This window comes from Barbus barbus (genome assembly GCF_936440315.1).
Source record: "Barbus barbus genome assembly, chromosome: 11".
Taxonomy (NCBI): Eukaryota; Metazoa; Chordata; class Actinopteri; order Cypriniformes; family Cyprinidae; genus Barbus; species Barbus barbus.
The window spans coordinates 529,060-550,154 of NC_136739.1; the positions used below are offsets into that span (position 1 = coordinate 529,060).

The window sequence follows — 21,095 nt, forward strand, 5'->3', positions numbered from 1 at the left end:
CCACTCAGAACACTGTACAATCATGGTGGCGACTGTTGCTCAGGCAAACACAGCTCACTTTTTTTTCTTCTTCAAAACATATATGTTACATCTCGAGCTGAGCTTTACGAGTCTGTGTGGGCTAACAGGCTGTTTTTGTCCACACTATGTCTCAAATATTCACAACTTCCTCTGCCACAGAGAGGTATTAGCAAAGATGTTTCTGCTATCTCGTTCTCTTCCCCATGCTGTTGAGATTAGTGGCGATTGGACACGGTGTAATTTTAGAGAGTGTGTTTCTGGGTCGTTACATGTAGATGTTCGTGCACGAGAGAGAATTTGCTACGGTGTGAGCGGCGCAGATGCCACAGTGACCTTTTTACAGGACTGGATCTAATGAAGTGTGAACAGCAAAGTGAGATTTAAGGAGCTGTTGGTTTTCGCTGTGGAGATGCTCATGCACACCCACACACACATTGTGAAGATGCTGCAGCGTTGCTTCTTACACTCCAGATTTCATTTTGCTCTCTGAAGACTGCATGCATTGTTGAAGAGAGCTCCTTGTAGTAGTTCATGTTTAAAGGGAAATATTAAAGTAGAGGGGCCAATAGGCCTGTAGATGTGAATGAGCAGCTCTGACAGCATCGGGCATGCTCTCTTTAGAGGGATGGCTAATAGTCTCTCATTATAAAGGCTGCTATGAATTATAGATGGAGCCGGAGAAGCCTGCCTGCCCTTAACTACACGACTATCGATCCCCATTGCAGCGTCAAGTGCCAGTACAATTAAGACCTCGCCAAATTGATGTGCTATGGAACCTGTGTCAAATTTTCCATTTTCAATCTAGATATGCTTTATCTGATGCAGGGAATTACCTCAGGCCTCTTTAAAACTGTGACTGATTCGTTCAGAAACTGGTCCAGTCTGATTAGTGAAGCCCACTAGGACTATGCACAAAAGATATAAAGATAAAAAGTGCACTCAGAGACAGAAGTATCCTCATATACAGTAAATGTGTACATTTACAGCAAGTTCATAGTTACAAGAACTTCTAAGTGTTAGCTGACTAGCTTTTCAGTTCAGTACAGTTCAAGAACCTGTTTCTATTTCTGTTTATTTTCCCTTTATGGTAGACATTTAGACGGGCATTACTGTGGCTATAATCAGTGCTGCGTTAAGCCTTTGCGTGGCCCTGGGCTAACGCAGCTGCGGGCGGGCAGCTGCTCAATAAAATTGGGCAGGGCAAATCAATAAAATTAATTTATTTACATAAATTAAACAATATTATGGAGAAATAATCTTAGGCAACAAATCAGAATCTGCCCAGAAAATAAATAAATTAAATGCTCACCACTAAAAGGGCTTCTTCCTGCTCTTTCTCAAAAATAATTCCTCAATTAAACACTCATCCATCACACAAAAATATTTCATGCACGTTACACAAACCACTGGCCTGAGTACATATTATGGAATTGTGACTGCATATAGGTGTAATAATTTAGGTGGATATACTGTGGAAATTAATGTTTGGCACTAATGTTTGTCATGTTTTTGCATGTGATCTGTTTAGACCAATGTGAACAGGGACGTTCAGAATGATGCAAATGCTTAAAGCAGAAATGCACCAGACGTACTACTCTTTTCACATACTGTTTTTCGTCATCTATATAGTAGTGAATTATCTGTCCATTTGGAAACTTCTGTTTGTGCGCGCCTCTAAATCATGAGTTCATGTAACTGCAGCATGTCTGTGCATGTGAATGCAAGTGCTAATCTTATTGGTTAGCTACTTTTCTTTGCAGTGCGATATAAAAGAGATTAGAACACCTCTCCGTAAAAGTATTTGCACTTATGGTGTGCGACTGTTCAAAACAAATGCATTAACTAGTAGTGCACTACGAAATCGCACAACGCATTGTATATCTAATTTCGTTGTGTTGTGCTCTACTGGGCCACCGTAATTAACAGCCGTTCATTCAAATTAAAATGTGTATGTTACGTAATCAGATTACTTTTTGCAAGTAACTAGTAAAGTTATGCATTACTTTTTAATTTAGAAGAAAATATCTTAGTTACTTTTTCAAATTAGTAACTCCAGTTACTTTGTTTCCCTGACAGCTCTCCTGTCCTCATGTTGAGAGAAATCAGGAGTAAGTGCAAAGCGTTGTGTGTGAACATGATCTTACTGTAGTTCCAGACTAAATATCAACATGATCTTACTGTAGTTCCAGACTAAATATCAACATGATCTTACTGTAGTTCTAGACTAAATATCTACATGATCTTACTGTAGTTCCAGACTAAATATCAACAAGATCTTACTGTAGTTCTAGACTAAATATCTACATGATCTTACTGTAGTTCTAGACTAAATATCTACATGATCTTACTGTAGTTCTAGACTAAATATCTACATGATCTTACTGTAGTTCTAGACTAAATATCAACAAGATCTTACTGTAGTTCTAGACTAAATATCTACATGATCTTACTGTAGTTCTAGACTAAATATCAACATGATCTTACTGTAGTTCTAGACTAAATATCTACATGATCTTACTGTAGTTCTAGACTAAATATCTACATGATCTTACTGTAGTTCTAGACTAAATATCTACATGATCTTACTGTAGTTCTAGACTAAATATCAACAAGATCTTACTGTAGTTCTAGACTAAATATCTACATGATCTTACTGTAGTTCTAGACTAAATATCTACATGATCTTACTGTAGTTCTAGACTAAATATCAACATGATCTTACTGTAGTTCTAGACTAAATATCTACATGATCTTACTGTAGTTCTAGACTAAATATCTACATGATCTTACTGTAGTTCTAGACTAAATATCTACATGATCTTACTGTAGTTCTAGACTAAATATCAACAAGATCTTACTGTAGTTCTAGACTAAATATCTACATGATCTTACTGTAGTTCTAGACTAAATATCTACATGATCTTACTGTAGTTCTAGACTAAATATCTACATGATCTTACTGTAGTTCTAGACTAAATATCTACATGATCTTACTGTAGTTCTAGACTAAATATCTACATGATCTTACTGTAGTTCTAGACTAAATATCAACAAGATCTTACTGTAGTTATAGACTAAATATCAACATGATCTTACTGTAGTTCCAGACTAAATATCAACAAGATCTTACTGTAGTTCTAGACTAAATATCAACAAGATCTTACTGTAGTTCTAGACTAAATATCTACATGATCTTACTGTAGTTCTAGACTAAATATCTACATGATCTTACTGTAGTTCCAGACTAAATATCAACATGATCTTACTGTAGTTCCAGACTAAATATCAACAAGATCTTACTGTAGTTCTAGACTAAATATCTACATGATCTTACTGTAGTTCTAGACTAAATATCTACATGATCTTACTGTAGTTCTAGACTAAATATCAACAAGATCTTACTGTAGTTCCAGACTAAATATCAACATGATCTTACTGTAGTTCCAGACTAAATATCAACAAGATCTTACTGTAGTTCCAGACTAAATATCTACATGATCTTACTGTAGTTCTAGACTAAATATCTACATGATCTTACTGTAGTTCTAGACTAAATATCAACATGATCTTACTGTAGATCTAGACTAAATATCAACATGATCTTACTGTAGATCTAGACTAAATATCAACATGATCTTACTGTAGTTCTAGACTAAATATCAACAAGATCTTACTGTAGTTCTAGACTAAATATCAACAAGATCTTACTGTAGTTCTAGACTAAATATCAACATGATCTTACTGTAGTTCTAGACTAAATATCAACATGATCTTACTGTAGTTCTAGACTAAATATCAACATGATCTTACTGTAGTTCTAGACTAAATATCAACAAGATCTTACTGTAGTTCTAGACTAAATATCAACATGATCTTACTGTAGTTCTAGACTAAATATCAACATGATCTTACTGTAGTTCTAGACTAAATATCTACATGATCTAACTGTAGTTCTAGACTAAATATCATGATCTTACTGTAGTTCTAGACTAAATATCAACATGATCTTACTGTAGTTCTAGACTAAATATCAACATGATCTTACTGTAGTTCTAGACTAAATATCAACAAGATCTTACTGTAGTTCTAGACTAAATATCAACATGATCTTACTGTAGTTCTAGACTAAATATCTACATGATCTTACTGTAGTTCTAGACTAAATATCAACATGATCTTACTGTAGTTCTAGACTAAATATCAACATGATCTTACTGTAGTTCTAGACTAAATATCAACATGCATTAATTCATCTCACTCACACAAAAAACAGATTCAGTATTCATCAAAATGAATTAAAACGGTGAAATCCAAACTCAGAATATGACATAGTATTGCAGTATTGTAACGCATTACTTTTAAAAGTAACTTTCCCCAACACTGCTACTGTTTCATTCGCTATATTTAAGTAACTAGAATAATAGCAAAGCGCAGTAAATGGTGAACGCATTTGTGCTACAAACCTGTATGTTTATGATTAGGAAAATACATTAAAAATGAGGTGGATTTTATGTAGGCTAATATTTAATAGTTTTGTTTGGTGCTAGTTTTGCATAAATTGCCTTTTTGAATTTACATTCAAGGGACAAGAAATGTGTAGAACTTGATGAAAGGCGTTCAGAATGTGCTGTAATCTGCAAGTTTCTGCACGGTTCTGTCAGTGCAGATTGTGTGCAAGCCCAGCCTACTCATAAATCCAGATGAGGAGTGTTATATTATGATGGATCCCCCGCTGTGTCGACTGCTCTCATACCAACTCTGTGGGCTAAAAGCTAAAAGCCAAGCCAACTCGCCACGCCAAACAACATGAGAGCATTCTGTCTCTCTCCTTTCACTTCGACACTCATTTGTTCATTATCTAGCTCATTACTAGTTCATTATTCTTTATGTAACACTCTATTTTGTAGCTTTCTGTGTATTTTCTGTGCATCTCAGATTATGTCACAATAGAAACTTGACATCACAGTGTGATGAATTGATGCAAACGAACATGACAGTAAAATTTTTGGATCTGCTCTCGCTTATGCCGCGAGGGATGGTTAAAAATACATATTTTTTCAGATATCCTATGGAAAACTGACAGCACAGAACTAAAAAAACAACAAAAAAAAAACAACTGTGACTGAGAAAGGAAGTTAAAAACATCTGGTATCTGTCCACCGAGAGACACTTCCTGCTTATTTATCACTTTTGATAAACCCCTGACTAAATGTGCAGAAATCTGGAACTTCTCAGTAGTTTTTACCTTCTTGTGAAAGAATTCCCACAGTCCCTCCAGTAGAAAACGGATTAAATGCGGCAACCAGTTCTTCAGAAACTTTTACACAGACACTCACACTCAGGCACAGAGCGACATGATAAAAGCAATAGATTCTCTATTCATGCTTTATTCTGCGTAGACTTGAGAGATTGCTACTGTGAGTTTGCCAAGACTGGGTGGAGTCCTGAAAGAAGACATGAATCAGTATGGACATGCAAAAGAAAAGTTCAGTGTTTGATTTGTGACTGAATCAGCTTTCACTTTGCCTGTGAAAAGCTGTGAACTTTTAAAATTGAGTACACAGTGGTGCCCTATTGAGCAGCAGTCTGACTGAACCTGAACTCCAGCTGTTGGGTAGTCGATAGTCTTGCGTAGCCAGATGGCAAAGGTCTGGTCCACACTGCCGCTTATTCTGATCTAGAAATGTCCATTTAGACAGGAGGTCACCATATACCTGAAATGTAAAGCAACCAATCACAGCTCGTTTTGTTTAAATATTGTGTTAGCTGTTTTTAGTGGCTGTTGTACCTGGTAAAAGGCATCCTTGTTTCCAGGTGGACTAATAAAAACCATGTGCAGATTCATTTTTAATGAGCAGAAAAGAATGCACATCACACCTCTGTTTATCAATCTGCGGTGGCTACCAATAGCCGCTCGCATAAAACTCAAGGCATTAATGTTTGCCTACAAAACCACCTCTGGCTCGAGTTATGTGCCTCTAGAAGCTTGTGTTCTGCAAGTGAACGTGGCTTTATTGTTCATCCCAAAGAGACACAAAATTTTACATTAAATGTTTCCTCCTGGTGGAATGACCTGCCCAACTCAATCCCAGCAGTCCTTAGCCATCAAGGATCACTAAAAACTCATATCTTCCATCTTTATTTGACCCTTTACCTCTAGCACTCTCTATTCTAATTCTATTCTTCAAAATTTGTCCCTTTTAGACTTGTACTCTATTCATTTACTGCTTGTTTTTCTTTTCTAATCTTTTTGTATTCTATCTATTTGTTTACTTTTTATTTATTATACAATTAACAAAAGCAAAAAATGCCTCTAACACTAGTTTGCTCTATTCTTTTTCTATTCTATCGGTTTTCTTTTTATTTATTATATAATAATAATAAAAAAACCTTGCTATGTGTACTGTTAAGCTGACACTTGTTATAGCGCTCGCATATTATTGCTCTTTTGTTGATTTTGATTGCTTCCATTGTCCTCATTTGTAAGTTGCTTTGGATAAAAGTTATCAAGTTATCTTACTGACCCCAAACTTTTGAATGGGGGTTTATTTGGTCTAAAGTGATTTATGCATTTTTATGACACTTTAAACCAGTTGGAATCGCGTGCATGCATTTTAAATGAATGCATGCTGGTATATTTAGGTGCATTATGACTTAGTTTATTTTTTTCACTATTTTCAATTTATTTTATTCAGTTCAGTTTTGGGGTTTGAAAAGTTTGTGGTGAAGGGAGAAATGTCTTTGTTTTTCGTGTGTTATTTTTAAATTCCGTAAAAACACCGAGGTGCAGATTTTATCAGAACACAACTGAACAGCTCATGACTGTAACACTGTATGCTGAGGCGCATTTCCTTTATGATTTGCACTTCCTCTTCCATGCCTCCCATGACCTCCACCCCTTCCACACACCATGCATCATCTATTCTTTCCCTTTTCCGCCTCCCTCGCTCTTCGGCCTTTCTCTTTCCTCCCATATCCACCCGCTATCTCTGATTCACCATCCTTTCAATGTCTTTAGCCTTTCTATTCCTGTCATTTGAGATTGTGTGTGCAGAAGCATTAGTGTGGATGTGTGTGAGGGCATGGTCTGTGCGTGTTCCTTCCTTTGGCCGTGTATGGCAATTTCTTCATAATGCTTCATGGTGAATAGAAAGGACCAGATAACAGTAATTACCAGATTTTGACTTATTCTAGGCAAGAAATTGGCCCTTGCAAAACACGATAACTAGAGTGTTGTGAGTTATTGCTATTTAACAGGTTGCTAGGTTGTTCTGAGTGTTGCTAGGGCATTTATAAGCTTATTGGCCCAAAAAAAAGGCAAATGCATATTTGATGATAATGTTAGATTAAGGCCATAAGGTGCTGGGAAAGTTGATGTAATATTTAATTATTCCTCATGGCATGTATTTTTGAACAGTTTTGGTGAAAGTGAGATGAGCAATAACTAAGCTTTCTATAGATATATTTATCATGTCTGTGAGGCATGTATTCGCTCAGCTTCGGTTCATTTTTGTGAAGCACTCCTGTTCAAGACGGCAGAAAGCCAGTAATCCCCCCCCCCACCCCCCTTAACAAATAAAAAAAGGTGGGCTCCCCCAAAGTCCACGGTATAGTTCGAGTACTGTATAAAAAGTATAATGAAATAGCAGCTCATATAATAATTTAACTTGAAACGTGTGCCTATCTTGCCTTGTGAACACAAATCTGCCAGTGCACAGGTATTATATTTAGCCCAGTGTTTTTGTACCAGGCACTTGCTGCTGAGCATTTGTCACACTAAGCGAATATGTTAATGTTAGATTGCTTTTCGCTGTTTTAATTTTCATGCACATTGCAATCTGAGAATTCACTCCGGCAGCGGTAATAACACATTTCAATTAACCTCAGTAATATTTACCTAGAATGGCCCTGGATCCATCTCTACCAGCCATCAAACATATTACTTTTCTTCTTGCATCAGTTGTGTGTGTGTGTGTGTGTGTGTGTGTGTGTGTGTGTTATGATTGCCTTTTTGGCATGTCTTGTATACATGTGTACTTGGTTCGCCTCAACACACATTTATGAAAAAGCTGTTTTGTTTCTTGGGGGCAGGTATAAAAAGAGCCAGTCACTGAGGTGCTTTAGCCTTATTTACTCTGTGTTTCCACTCACCAAACCAATTACTGCTCTCATCGAGTTCATATTGTTTGACCTTTATCAGAGAGAGAAAATGAGAGCGAATCAGAGAGACACTGTGTGTTCCTGGAGGAGAAACGTTCTCATATCCCCATATATTCAATATTTCAGAATGCAATTAGAGGAGCTAATTATCTTAGCAGCCTTTACTATGGCTGCGGCTCTGATGGTCTCTAATTAGATTTGGAGTGGAGAGAAACCCCCATAGAGTTCCCACATATACTCCAAAACAGCAGAGAAAGTCTTAATTGTTCTGTTTCAGACATGGGTGAAATATGTTGGTAACATTGTTCGTTCTTTGGTGTTTGTTCTTTTCACGTCAGTCTCCTGTTGTTGTGTGGGTCCACGTGTCACTTGCTCTCTCGTCCTCATCAGCAAAACACAAGCGCAGTGTGCTGGCGGTTACTGTTATCATCTCTGAGTGCAAGGAGTCACCACAAACACAAACCTAACATAAAAGCCCTGCCCATGCAAACAGGAAGCTTGTATTCTGGCTCTTCTTTTGCGTCGTCTCCATCCATCTGTTTCCCTTCTGTTTGGTGCTTCAGGACTTTTGATGCTTTGTTCTCCCCATCTTTCGCTTATGTCACTTTTTTCCACTTTCGTTTTGTCCCTGATCGTCTGTCTAATATAAACACACAAAATACTGGTTCATTATGAAGCGACACAGCAGCAGGAGACGGTTGGCAGTCCTGTTTTAAAAAGCTAAATGTGGTTTCTGAATATTCATACAGTTCAGTTGTGAAGGTTATTGCCACAGAATGCTTTAATAATTTCTAACTAAATCAGTTAGTAATAAGCAAGTAAATAAATAATAAAACTTCATAAAAAAAGAAATGTTTAATTGTTATTGTGTAAAATAAATGTATCAGAAATGTATTTATTGTGAAATAATAATAATTCACAAGAAAGAAAATGTCTGTATAATAATAATATTATTAGTATTATGTTTTTGTCTAATATTATTCATTCCACTTCAGCAAATTATTATTATTAATAATAATAATAATAATAATAATAATACCTTCACAAAAAATTAAATATTTAATGGTTATTGTTGTGTAAAATGAGTATTAATTCCAATTCAGAAATGTATTTATTTATTGTAAAATAATAATTCACAAGAAAGACAATGTCTGTATAATAATAATACTAATTATATTATTATTATTATTATTATTGTTATGTTTTTGTCTAATATTATTCATTCCACGTCAGCAAATTATTATTAATAATAATAATAATAATAATACCCTCACGAAAATGGAAAGGTTTAATCATTGTTGTGTAAAATAGTATTCAGTTTGTGTGTCTGATAATCATTGATAAACATTTAATTTATTTTTATTATGTTTTTCTCTAATATTAATTATTCCAATTCAGCTGATTTGTGTCACCTCTTAAGTGATAAACATCTTATATTTTTGTAGTAAAATAATAATAATAATAATGCTATTTTTGTCTAAAATAAGTATTTATTTTACTTCAGCAATTCTGTGTCTCCTCTGCTTTTATAAAGTTTTTATTATTTATACATCAGCCTTATTTTGGCCATCAGCCAGCCTCTCTAGATATGGTTATGAATCAATAAATAGTTGAGTATACTAACACAAACCAACTCCCACATATACCTCTTCATGCTGAACGTCTGCAGGTGGAATATTGTTGCTGTAATTCATGTTTGGAGACAGTGGGATTAATGTAGGCAGTGCAAACTGTAAAACTCACCCAGCAGTCGCTCACACTCAGCCTACAGCTTTATTTCTTTAGCAAGCCAATGCAAATGACATTTACCTCTTTACTGTCTAAACAGAGTGAAGTATATTTATATCTCTGGGAGAGAGACGGTGATTCCAGCTTGATAGTGTCTAAAAATGTGAAGCGAGTTATTCTTTCCTCACAGCTCTGGAGATTCATTAGGTATTATTGAAACGTTCATGATTGAGTGTTTGAACTCCTGAATAAGCAGTAAGTGTCGGCTCGAGTGGGTTTGCTTTTTGTCTGTGTTCCCACAGAGGGTCGGCTGTCACGCTGCTCTCCGCAGAACCCCAGCAGAACGCTGCCTTAATGTCCGAGTTGAAGACAGGAATCGCAGCTTTCCTCTCTGGGGAATGCTGCTGAATGTTTAGCTCTTTAAGACGGTGTTTTCAACTTTCAAAAAAGGAAAGGGAGAAAAAACCGGCGGCTGGATTTGAGAGCAGATCTCATTTGAGTCTGGCATACTGATGTCTTCCCCTGGGCAGGGTGGGTTTAATGACAGCATGGAAGCGCTTCCAAATGCTCCCAGCACTCTTTACTCGGAGCAGGCTTCCGGAAAGCCTTGTGTGATTGTGCATAGATCACTGGATAGTGACTAATGACTCCAGTGGTTTGGAGTTTTTTTCTTTCTCAATGGCTGTTATGAATCGAGAGCTCTTGAACCTGATTCATGTGGGCCTCTGTTCCCTCTCAAGACCGATTCTCCACGGCTTTAATTGGAAGATTGTGTAGTGCTATGTGATCTCGATCTCCTTCTTCTCTTGTGTGTGTGTGTGTTCTATTGATTGTGTGCTGGTTTGATCATTATCTGATTCATCCTGAAGCTCTGCTCTGTTGTGGAGACCGAGAGGTCAAGGTTTTTCTGTTTAGCATGGTCCATTTAGCCCCTGCTGATAGATTCTGTAACTAGATCATTATGGTGGCGTTAAAGCATCCTTTTACATTTACCCTCATTCAAAAGTATAGGCTTGTTTCAGATTTTTTTTTATTATTATATTAAAATGAATGAATATATGAATGAAAATGTTATTATATTATATTACATTACATTATGTTATGTTCTGTTATATTATATTACATCCAGTGTATCCTAGAATCCCTTTAACCCTGCATAGGACAAATTTGGAAAATGCATGGAATTATATGGAAATATTAAACAATAAAAAATATTCATTAAAATTAATATATGTAAACATAAGAAAAATAAAATACTTAGTTTTGAACAAAAGAGTTTCTATTTTGCTTATTTAAATCTTGTTTTGACCTAAATTATTATTTTACCAAGTTTTATATGATTGTTTATCTTATTCTCTTGTTTCATATTATGGTACCAGACCACAAAAAAAAAAAAAAAAAAAATCAATAAAAGCAAATATTTAAAAATTTGTTTCATTCATCATATCATATCTTTTAGTTTAGGCTTTCCATTCTTGATGAAATATTATGAAATGATTCATAATGTAAAGAATAGTGTGTCATGACATCACATTCCTGCAGCTAGTGATCAGTCACATGACCCATACAGCTCAGATGATTGGCCCTAAAGCAACCTGTATCTAACTGAGCACCCATGAACAAAGATGGCCTTGGTGGAAACCAATTATGTCTCTTTCTCGCTCTCATATTCAAGAGGTCCTTTAATCAGTGCTTTCTATGGCTTAAACTAGAATAATGAACCACCTCATCAGTGAGGGAGAAAGAAAAGGAGCAACAATGACCCCTTGCATTACATCTATCACAACTCCTTGACCTTTATCTCCTCCATCCTCCAGTCCTCTCTTCATGTAGCTGTGTGCATGTGCTGGTTGTATAATTGGAGGCACGTATCAATGGGTACCAAAAACATAACGCTTTTTTCTCCTTCCGTGATGTTCCTCTGCTCCCATTTACATCTCAGTATTTGATGACATCCAGAAACATTTTAATTCAACACAAAGAGGCCTATGTGACTGTGTATTGGACTAGCAAGAGAAAGAGCAGGGCTGTGGGGCAGAGAGGATGGGACGAGAAGGCAGGGTTGAATTGAAAGAGACTATATAAATAAAAGTCTGGTGGTGCACTGGGCTGACAGACTGTCTGATTTGGTGTCTTTGCGTCTGTCGAGAGACTGAGAGTGAATAGATGTAATGTTTTCTTCCTCTCTTTCCACTGTGCTATTGATGTGACAGAGAATTGCAGCTCTCCCACTGAGTGTGGGGTATACAGTTGTTGTTCTGACGACCTCTTTAAATCTCTTCTGTTCCTGTCTATCTACTCGCCTCTCTCTTTCACTCACGCTTTGCCAATTATTTTGCTCTCAGCAGCTGTGTGATTGCACTTAAAACGCTGGCCAGAAGGAGAACTGCTCACCCTTTGAAAGAGGGCAGGATGAAGAAAAAAATAGAAGGAGATTTTGTAGATAATGGGATTGAATGAGTCAGGGCAGGTGAAAATCTGGAGGGCGGAGAGGCATTTTGTTGACACAAGCTGCAAAACCTAGTGTGCTGCCTACATAGATGTCTGAGACATCTTACCCTGCTGAGGAAAAAACATCAAAAGGTGGTTTTCTATTCTTAAAAAATAGACTTCCACAGTGACCAAGCTGACATGCACCCCAAACCCTTTAAAAACATTGTGATTCAGTTTTTCCCCCCTTGCCTTGTAAGATGCATCAGAAATTAGCATCAACATGGTTCCCTTAACAAAAACATTTTTTGCATTGGCTTTTGGATTATTGTAGTTTAGTGTATTTCATTTATTTATACAGGGACAATGCACAACAAAAGTGTTATGCCAGAGTTAGCTATAAAGCTAATTTGCATCTGCAGTCCTTGGGCAGGATGTTGTTACAAAATTACAATATTCAGTCACAAACAATACAATACATACATTATCACATGAAGAGTTAATTTGCAAAAACCGATAAACGCCACAACGTAACTAGAGCATGTAGCTGTGGAATTTGGTCTGAGAAATGGACGAAGACGACGGATGTTCCGTAAATGGAAATGCGCAGACCGAGTAATATTGTTCACATGCTTTTCAAAAGATAAAGTAATATCGAGGACGACACCCAGACTTTTAACCTGATTAGATGAGGAGATTATAGAGTTTTCAACAGAAAGTGATAAACTGTTAGATTTTGACAAGTTAGATTTGGTACCAACAAGGAGAACTTCTGTTTTGTCAGTACTTAGTTTAAGAAAATTACGTGAAAACCAGGATTTAATCTCTTCTAAGCAACCTAAAAGAGAGAAAGAAAGAAGGGTAGAATTTGGCTTAGAGGACAGATAAAGCTGGGTGTCGTCAGCATAGCAGTGAAAACTGATGCCATATTTCCTAAAAATGTGACTAAGGGGTAGTAGATAAATAATAAATAAAACAGGGCTCAAAACAGAGCCTTGAGGAACACCAGCCTTAACAGGTGAAATGTATGATTTGATATTTTTAAGTTGAATAAATTGAGTGCGCCCGGAGAGATAGGATCTGAACCAACTAAGAGGGATGCCAGTAGTACCTGTGGAGAGTAGTCTATCTAGGAGAACTTGGTGAGAGATTTGTATCAAAAGCCACGCTTATATCGAGTAGAATAAGTATAGTTAAGGCATAGTTCACAATAAAATGGCCCAAATCAGATTTTTTTTGCCCAAATGTGACCCATATCTGAGTTTCTTATGACAGTCTGAACAGCACAAATCCGATTTTTTCAAATCAGGCCCAGGCCACTTTCATATGTGGTCCTAAATCGGATACATATCCTATGTTTTGTAATGCGACTTCAGTCTGAACGGATTTTTACGTCATTGAAATGTGACAGACGTCACAGTTCTGCGCTGGAGGAGGCGGGAAGATTAAAATCACAATGGCAGACAATATATAGACAATAATATCACTTCGTTATTTAGGCTCCGACTGCACATTAACTTAAAAATTGTTAAACACATGCTAACACGAGCAGCATCCATTTTTATTGCCGCAAACACGTCACGTCTTCTTCTGCGCATGCGGGTCACTTCAGGACCGTATACGGTTCACACATGAGACTGATGGCAGTCGCATTTAGATGACAATGTGAACAACAGCGCAAAAAAAAACGGATTTCAGCAAAAAAATCCGATGTGAGCATTAAGACCTGCAGTGTGAACTAAGTCTAAGAGTCCAGAATCGGTTTATGCTATGTATTTTGTTCATTAATGGTGTTCTACTTCGCAGTAGTATTAATAGTGTTATACTGTATACTTCGCACTTCATTTGTTTAGAGTTCCTGACTCCGTAGATTGTTCCAGTTCAGTCACTTTGGAGATTCCATTTATGATTTCGGATGTAAAATAGTACAGTGTGTAGGTAGTATACAGCACTGTAGCTCACTAGGATTTGGAACAGAGTCAGATTTTACAGTAGTGTGTCTCTGAATTCACAACACACCAACCAGCCTGGTGAAATGCCCACTACAGGACTTTCCTTATGTCCGTTACAGACTGCATTCGAGCTTCTCTTTGCTATTGTGTGTCATTCTCCTTCATCTCGTGTTTTGAGGATGTTACTGCGTTATTGAGGAGCAAGGTGTTCCCCACTTAACCTTCTTCCACTCCTCTAATTGTTAAATGAATCCTTAACTTGTTTGCATTTGCATTAACTGCTGGATTATGTTAATTTTCAGGCTTCACTTGGCAGAGCGGTGTGTTTGATATTGTAATGGAGATGAGGTTAGCAGAGAGTAGTTCATTTGCTGGAGCACCAGGAGGGATAAGCACTCGCTTTTTAGCATTTGTCTGCACGGCAAATTGAATTGCAGTCGCCGATAAGAGAATGCAAGTCAGCGCTCGTGTTAACCTCTGATACCTATTCAGGTCGCTTACTTGTTAAGCACTGCATGGGTTTTATGGTTAGCCCCTCACCATCATCACTGCCAGCTCATTCACACCCAGGTGTCGCAGGGAATTATGGGTTCCCTGGGTTTTATGAACAGACACGTTTCCTAGGTAAAATGAAACTGGGGGAAGTCAGTTAGTGGGCCATTAGTTCTCACTCATAATCTTTAAAAAAAGTGACCAGTGAGCTCTTTTCACCTCCGATTCTGAAGTGAACTGACAAACCATGTTGTCCATACGTTTGCATGGCGGTCGGCTCTTATTTTGGTGAGATTCAATTTGATTTGCTGACACAATGAGGCAATAGTGAGAATGTCAAAAGTTGTTAATTAATTTATCACCCCTGTTGTGGTTCTGTGATGAGGGTAACAGACTCACAAGTGAGGGTTGGTAGAATTTCCCCAGCACTTCTTTAGCTGTTATTTTAAGTTGCTAAGTGGGCAGCTGGAATAAGGAGTCTTTGGGGCACCTGAGTCATGCCATCTGCTCAGATCAGGGAATTCACATAAAATTTAACAAGGTTCAGCTGCACACTTTAGTGAATTTTGCTCATCTGATAGCTTTCAACTGAATAGATGGCACAGACCAGTGGGATAAGAATGGTCTGAACAGAGATCTCAAACCATGTGCAAACCAGATCTAGAAACATCATCTTGCCCTGCAGGCTGCATCTCATTTCCAAGTTTGTGCCCCTGGCATCACACCTGCATGTCAGCCCTAAACCGGTCCAGATAGTGGTCACAGAATCTGAGATGCCTGACATCAGTGCTATGACACTTAGGGCTGAACGGTTAATTGCATTTGTGATTTTTCAACCGCAGAGGCTGCGATTACACTGTCATGTGACACACGAGAGTAAAGAAGTGTGTTCAACTTGAAGATTGATCGGTGTATGACATCAAAGTATGGCGAGAGAAAGCATAAGAGACGCCTGCTCTTATAGCTCTCGCGGTACTTTGACGACACATCGGTCTAGCAGCGCTGCTTCAAATTGAACACATCTAAGCAGTCTTCAAAGGAAGCATCAAGTTGGCACGCTACAGAGTTGCCAAGTCCACGGTTTGCCTCCAAAAATGTGACATTTAGCCCCTGGAGTGCGAATCTTACCAGGGGAACTCCTCCAAAAAAAACTTGTATTTTCCCCCCGGAATGTGATTTTTACCGGTGGACCCCCCTCAAAACGCGATTGTTAGTTTTGGGCTAGTTTTTTGTGAAAACCTGGCAACCCTGGTATGCTACACGCACAGTAACAGTGTTAACAGACAGTGTTTAAAAAGTGCAATCCACATGTTTATTAATTAACATGGCCTATATGTTTATTACATGACTTTGAATTACCTAAATACTGAGTGTGGTAAAGCAACAGATTTGTTTTTATATTTCTGCAATCTACTTTAGTTTGTGTGATTTGTTAATGACTTTCATATTAATGTTTACACCAGGCTTATTTGTCAGTGCTTTATGTTGTCATAATTATTACATGCTTACCAGGCTGGAAGTTCAACAAATCAGTAAATATACGACTGTGATTGTAGTTGTTAAATAAAAATATCATATGAATTCATGCATCACCTAATTTCATCATAACATATAGGCCTGGCCTACAGAAAAGAACATTTGTTTAATCTATCTAATATTGTGTTGGACATTCTATACAATTATTTAATGCTTGTCTTTGTTGAATAAACAGAACATAAAGAGCTTTAAAAAATAATCGCGTATTAAATCGCAATATTGGTTTAAAAAAATCGCAATTCGATTATTTTCCAAAATCGTTCAGCCCTAATGACAATATATGACATGACATAGTAGAAATGTGTCAGATTTTGTTATTACACTCATAACGCAATATTTCCACAGAGGGCTTTCAAAGACCTGGCATTGAACAGAAATCTATAGCATTTGACTTGGGTACAGCCACAAAGCAGTGAGACTTAAGTAGCCTACCCCATTCATTTAGTGCAGCACATTTTCTTCTTTTATTTTTTAAGAAATGAATTCATCAACTACCAAAATATCTGAGATTAGAAGCATTCATTACTCAAGTCTTCAATGGCACATGATCCTTCAGAAATAATGTCATTATATTTTTGTGGAAACCGTGATGCATTATTTTTTCAGTATTGTATTGTTTTATTCATTTATTTTGATGAATAGAAAGTTCAAGAACAGCATTTATTTGAAATAGAAATCGTTTTACTTTCACACTTTATCAATTTAATTTGTCCGTTCTGAATAAAAGTATTATTATTATTATTTTTTTTTAATTACCGACCCTAAAGTTTTGAACAATAACCTATATTCCACATTTTCTATTTTTTTCAAAAACACAATATATATAATATAGACAAATATGGTGTACAGGTCTGATATGTGCAAATTTGAAAAATTGGAAAGTATTTTGCACATTAATATAGAATTCAACTAAATGTGCATAGGCCTATATTGGCTGTTTAACGGCTTTGAACATGGCTCGTCCAGTAGCATTTATAATGTAAAAGTTTAGTTTATTTTTAACTCCCTTTATGTAATGTGAGGACATGACAAATTTGGATCTCAAGCAAATTACTTAAAAGTGTTAAAGAGTCATCCCCGACTGAGATCGCTCTATTTCTCCGTCAGCCCTGGTGTGCTTGTGAATTGAGTGCTAATAGCATTAGACTAGCACTAGCTTTGCGCTTCAGGCCTGATTTGGTAACTTAACTTGGAGAGCCAGTAGTTTGATGCCATCAATATCTTTATGCCATTACAAGTTGAGGATTTAATGTTGGCATGGAAACAGCTAGCTGTTTCCATGGGACCTTGTTGAGTAGTTGTTATGGTAACGAGCTCGTTTCTGTAGAATATGATATCTGATATTTCAGTATCGATCGTGTTTCCTCCGGAGACTCTGGGTTTCTTGTTTGTTTAGCATGCGTTTATGCTAAGATGAAGAACCCTTATTGAGTTTTCCCATTACTTGCATCATAATGCATGATGGTTGTATGAAGCCAGCGATGAGTGCGGGGGTGTACGTGGCTCTACAGTAGTGAAGATTGTCCCTCAGGTCCTCGCCTACATACCAACACACACTCGCGCTCCTCCACAAAGGAATCTGTGTTGGCGCTTGAGCTCTTTCACACTCCTACACCATCATCTACTCTTCGAGATGCAAACAACATAAGAATGGAAGAATAATCAGATGCCCAAATGGAAAGTCCCTCTATTTTTATCCTCGTGTTTCCCCACCTCGGTTGTGATCCGTGAGGTGGTTGTTCGTCACCTTGGGCTTTCTTATTAAAAAACCCAGCGGAGGGCCGCTGCCTCAGACTCTCAGCCCTCCCTTTCAGCCTCATTTCACTATATTTTGCTTCTTTATTCTCACTTTCTGTCTCTGTGTCTAACATCTGTGCTTCTTCAAAGCGACGCTGAAGTAACCTGCTGTTAAACAGTGCCGTCTTTCCTCTGGTTCTTTCATTTCTTACCCCTCGTTTCATTTGCATCGCTGCCGTCTGCTGTTCCTCCTCCGTCACTCATCTCTCCCTCACGCAGTCTTTCTCCCATTTCATTAGTTTTATATAAGCCGTGTCCCCACCCCGCTCGCTGTTGTTTCATTAGCGTCGCGTACCTTTTGTGTGGCTTGTGCGCTCCAGCTCAGGAGTGGTAATGTGTGAGCAAACATGAAGTTGAATAATTGAGCTCTCGTCCGCAGATGCCCTCAATGCCTGTGCAGGTAAACCAAGAGGATTCATTTTCTCAGCGCAGAAACATCGAAGGAGTGTATGTGTGAGTCCGCTCGCTCAGTTCAATAGTTTTTCATTTATTCAGGGCCTTTCGCACACACACAGAGAGAGAGAGAGAGAGGCTGATTGATTCATAAAGGCTTTTATACAGCTCTCTATAAAGGCTCATTTTTAGAGCGAGTTTGAAGGCCTGTGTTTAAGATTATAATGTCATCAAGTGGCCCATACTGAACCAAGTTGCTCATTCTGCAGTTTTATCATTTTCTTTGCTGATTTTTGAAGAAAAGCATGTGCTATAATGTGTTAAATGGAGCTGAGCGTACTGTTCTCTTATTGCTACTGTAGCTGAACGTATAATCGCATTAGTGATCATATTAGGCTTTGCTTTTATGCTTTTGGCAGGCACTCTGTATGTCTGTATCATATTGGTTATCAGTCAATACTATATATAATATATAATGTTTTTGTTTTTTTTACATAGTATTTTGTATTTAAAAATGCACATTTTTAATTAGTTTTAATTTGTTTTTCATTTATCAGTATTAGTCAAATGTATCATTGTGCATGCTCACTTTCTCTATTTAGATTACCTGTTGCTGTCATCTAACACTTACTTGAAGTTCTTTTTTTGTTTTTTTTAAATGTCCAAATTTCATGAACACTAAAATGTTCTATTGGATAGACCAAGTGCACAGATAACAAACTCAGATAACAACGCCATGAATTATTGCCAATATTATTACCCCAATTAACAACACCCCAACAAATTACATGCAGTAAAACACCCAGCAATAAAATAAAATGAATAATATAAATTTTACATAATGAGCCCATGAGTGAGAATCAGTGTTTTATTTTTTATTTTTTTTTATACAGTACATTATGATGTTGTGATACATATATTCACTTGTACTATAGCATTTAGTTTAGTTAATGGTTCATTTTAGTTTATTTACATTTATTTAAACAAAATAATATATAATTTCTGCTATTGATCAGTTATGGGATATAGCATCAAACAGTAGAAACTGTAGAAATGTGCATTCCTACTTTTTTATAATAAGACTTACAAATTAGGCCTATGTGTTTAAGCAATTAATGCATTCACTGCATATTAAACCCATAACTTTGTCATTGCTAACACCATCCATGTGCTTGTGTGTTAAGCTACAGGAATGTGTTCCAATCTCAGGCAGATAGTTAATGTCACTTTAACCCTTTAATAGTTTGATCTTCATTAGATATACTTCAGCAGTTTGTTGTCAAGCAATCATAAGCCTGCTACATGCATCAAACACTCCCAAAACCATTTTACCCAGGTGCACAGTGCACTAGGAACATTTCATTACGTGCTAAACACTGGCTGGATGCATTTACATTGGACCTGCTCCAGTGCTGGACTCATGGAAGGGGTGACGAGGTGCAGAAAGCAGCAGATGCAGCTCATCACACACTGCCAGCAGGATTACATTTCCATGCCACTCCTATGATCAGCCTGGAGCTGAGCCAGTGATGTAAGATCCATCCATAAGCATATAGTTTTGTGTTATACCTATTATCTTTTATGGCCACACTTATTTTTGGGAATTAATTTAAATACATTTTCATCTCTGCTACAGTTGAGGAAAAGGTTTGATCGAAAACTACAAATAGTCATGCTTAAATAACTATAAAGTGCCTTTTATTTTTGCTAAAGGCCTGCTATATTTAGGATTGTAATGATTTTTTATTTTTGTTAAAGTGTCCTGGAAAAGGAAACTTGAGGCATTGGAGACATTGTCAGCTGTCAGCGCCTCATTCAGATAAATATTGTGGCTGTAGTTTTCAAGATGTCACACAGGTTTATTTCCAGGATTTTGGTTTCACAATAAACAATTTGATTTTCAACAGTGATGTCAGAGCTGGGGGTTTTTTTCGCAGCCTGTGAGACACTGTTCCCCGGCTGAAGATCTGACTGGTGCTAATCAATGCTAGCACCGCACGGAGACGTCTAGTAGTAATGGGATGCAGAATATCATGTTGTGGTGGCTCATCGCTAAAGGATGGTAGCGTGGTGTCAGAGATGTGCTGGAATGCCCTGCTGGAGTGTGTGAGTGTGGGACCGGGCCGCACGTTCACGTAGCAAGTAATAACACCGTTAAATGCAATGTTGAATATCTATTTTTCATACTATACATTTATAAGGTTGTGGTGCCTAAATTAATGTGAAATAATTAAATTTCTCTTAAAAATGATTGATTTTAGTTTCTTTCATTTAGTTTTAATTTTTTAAAACAAAATAGAATATATTTTTAATACTAGCCATTAATTGGTTAGCAGTCATAATACGAGTTATCTGTTCCAGACAGATTTTAGTACTGATGCATCCCTAGTAACATGAAACATTTGCTTTGCTTTGAGGTGCTACAGAGCATCTTTTGGCCCCAACAAAGTACATCTTTCAGTTTGTTCTACAGTCATATTCGGAAAACTTCTGCCATATTTTATTGTATAAGGACCCAGAGGCTGACAGAGGGAGAAGAAGAGTGAGGGGTTGTTGAGGACAAAAAGAGGCTTGTTTTTTCTTGAG

At 37.2% G+C, this 21,095-nt stretch overlaps 1 protein-coding gene across 1 annotated transcript in view; it reads left to right on the top strand.

Moving 5' to 3' along the window:
* LOC306877166 (immunoglobulin superfamily member 3-like) overlaps positions 1–21,095 on the top strand; it is a 142,873-nt gene that overhangs the window by 64,354 nt on the left and 57,424 nt on the right. The window lies entirely within an intron of this gene.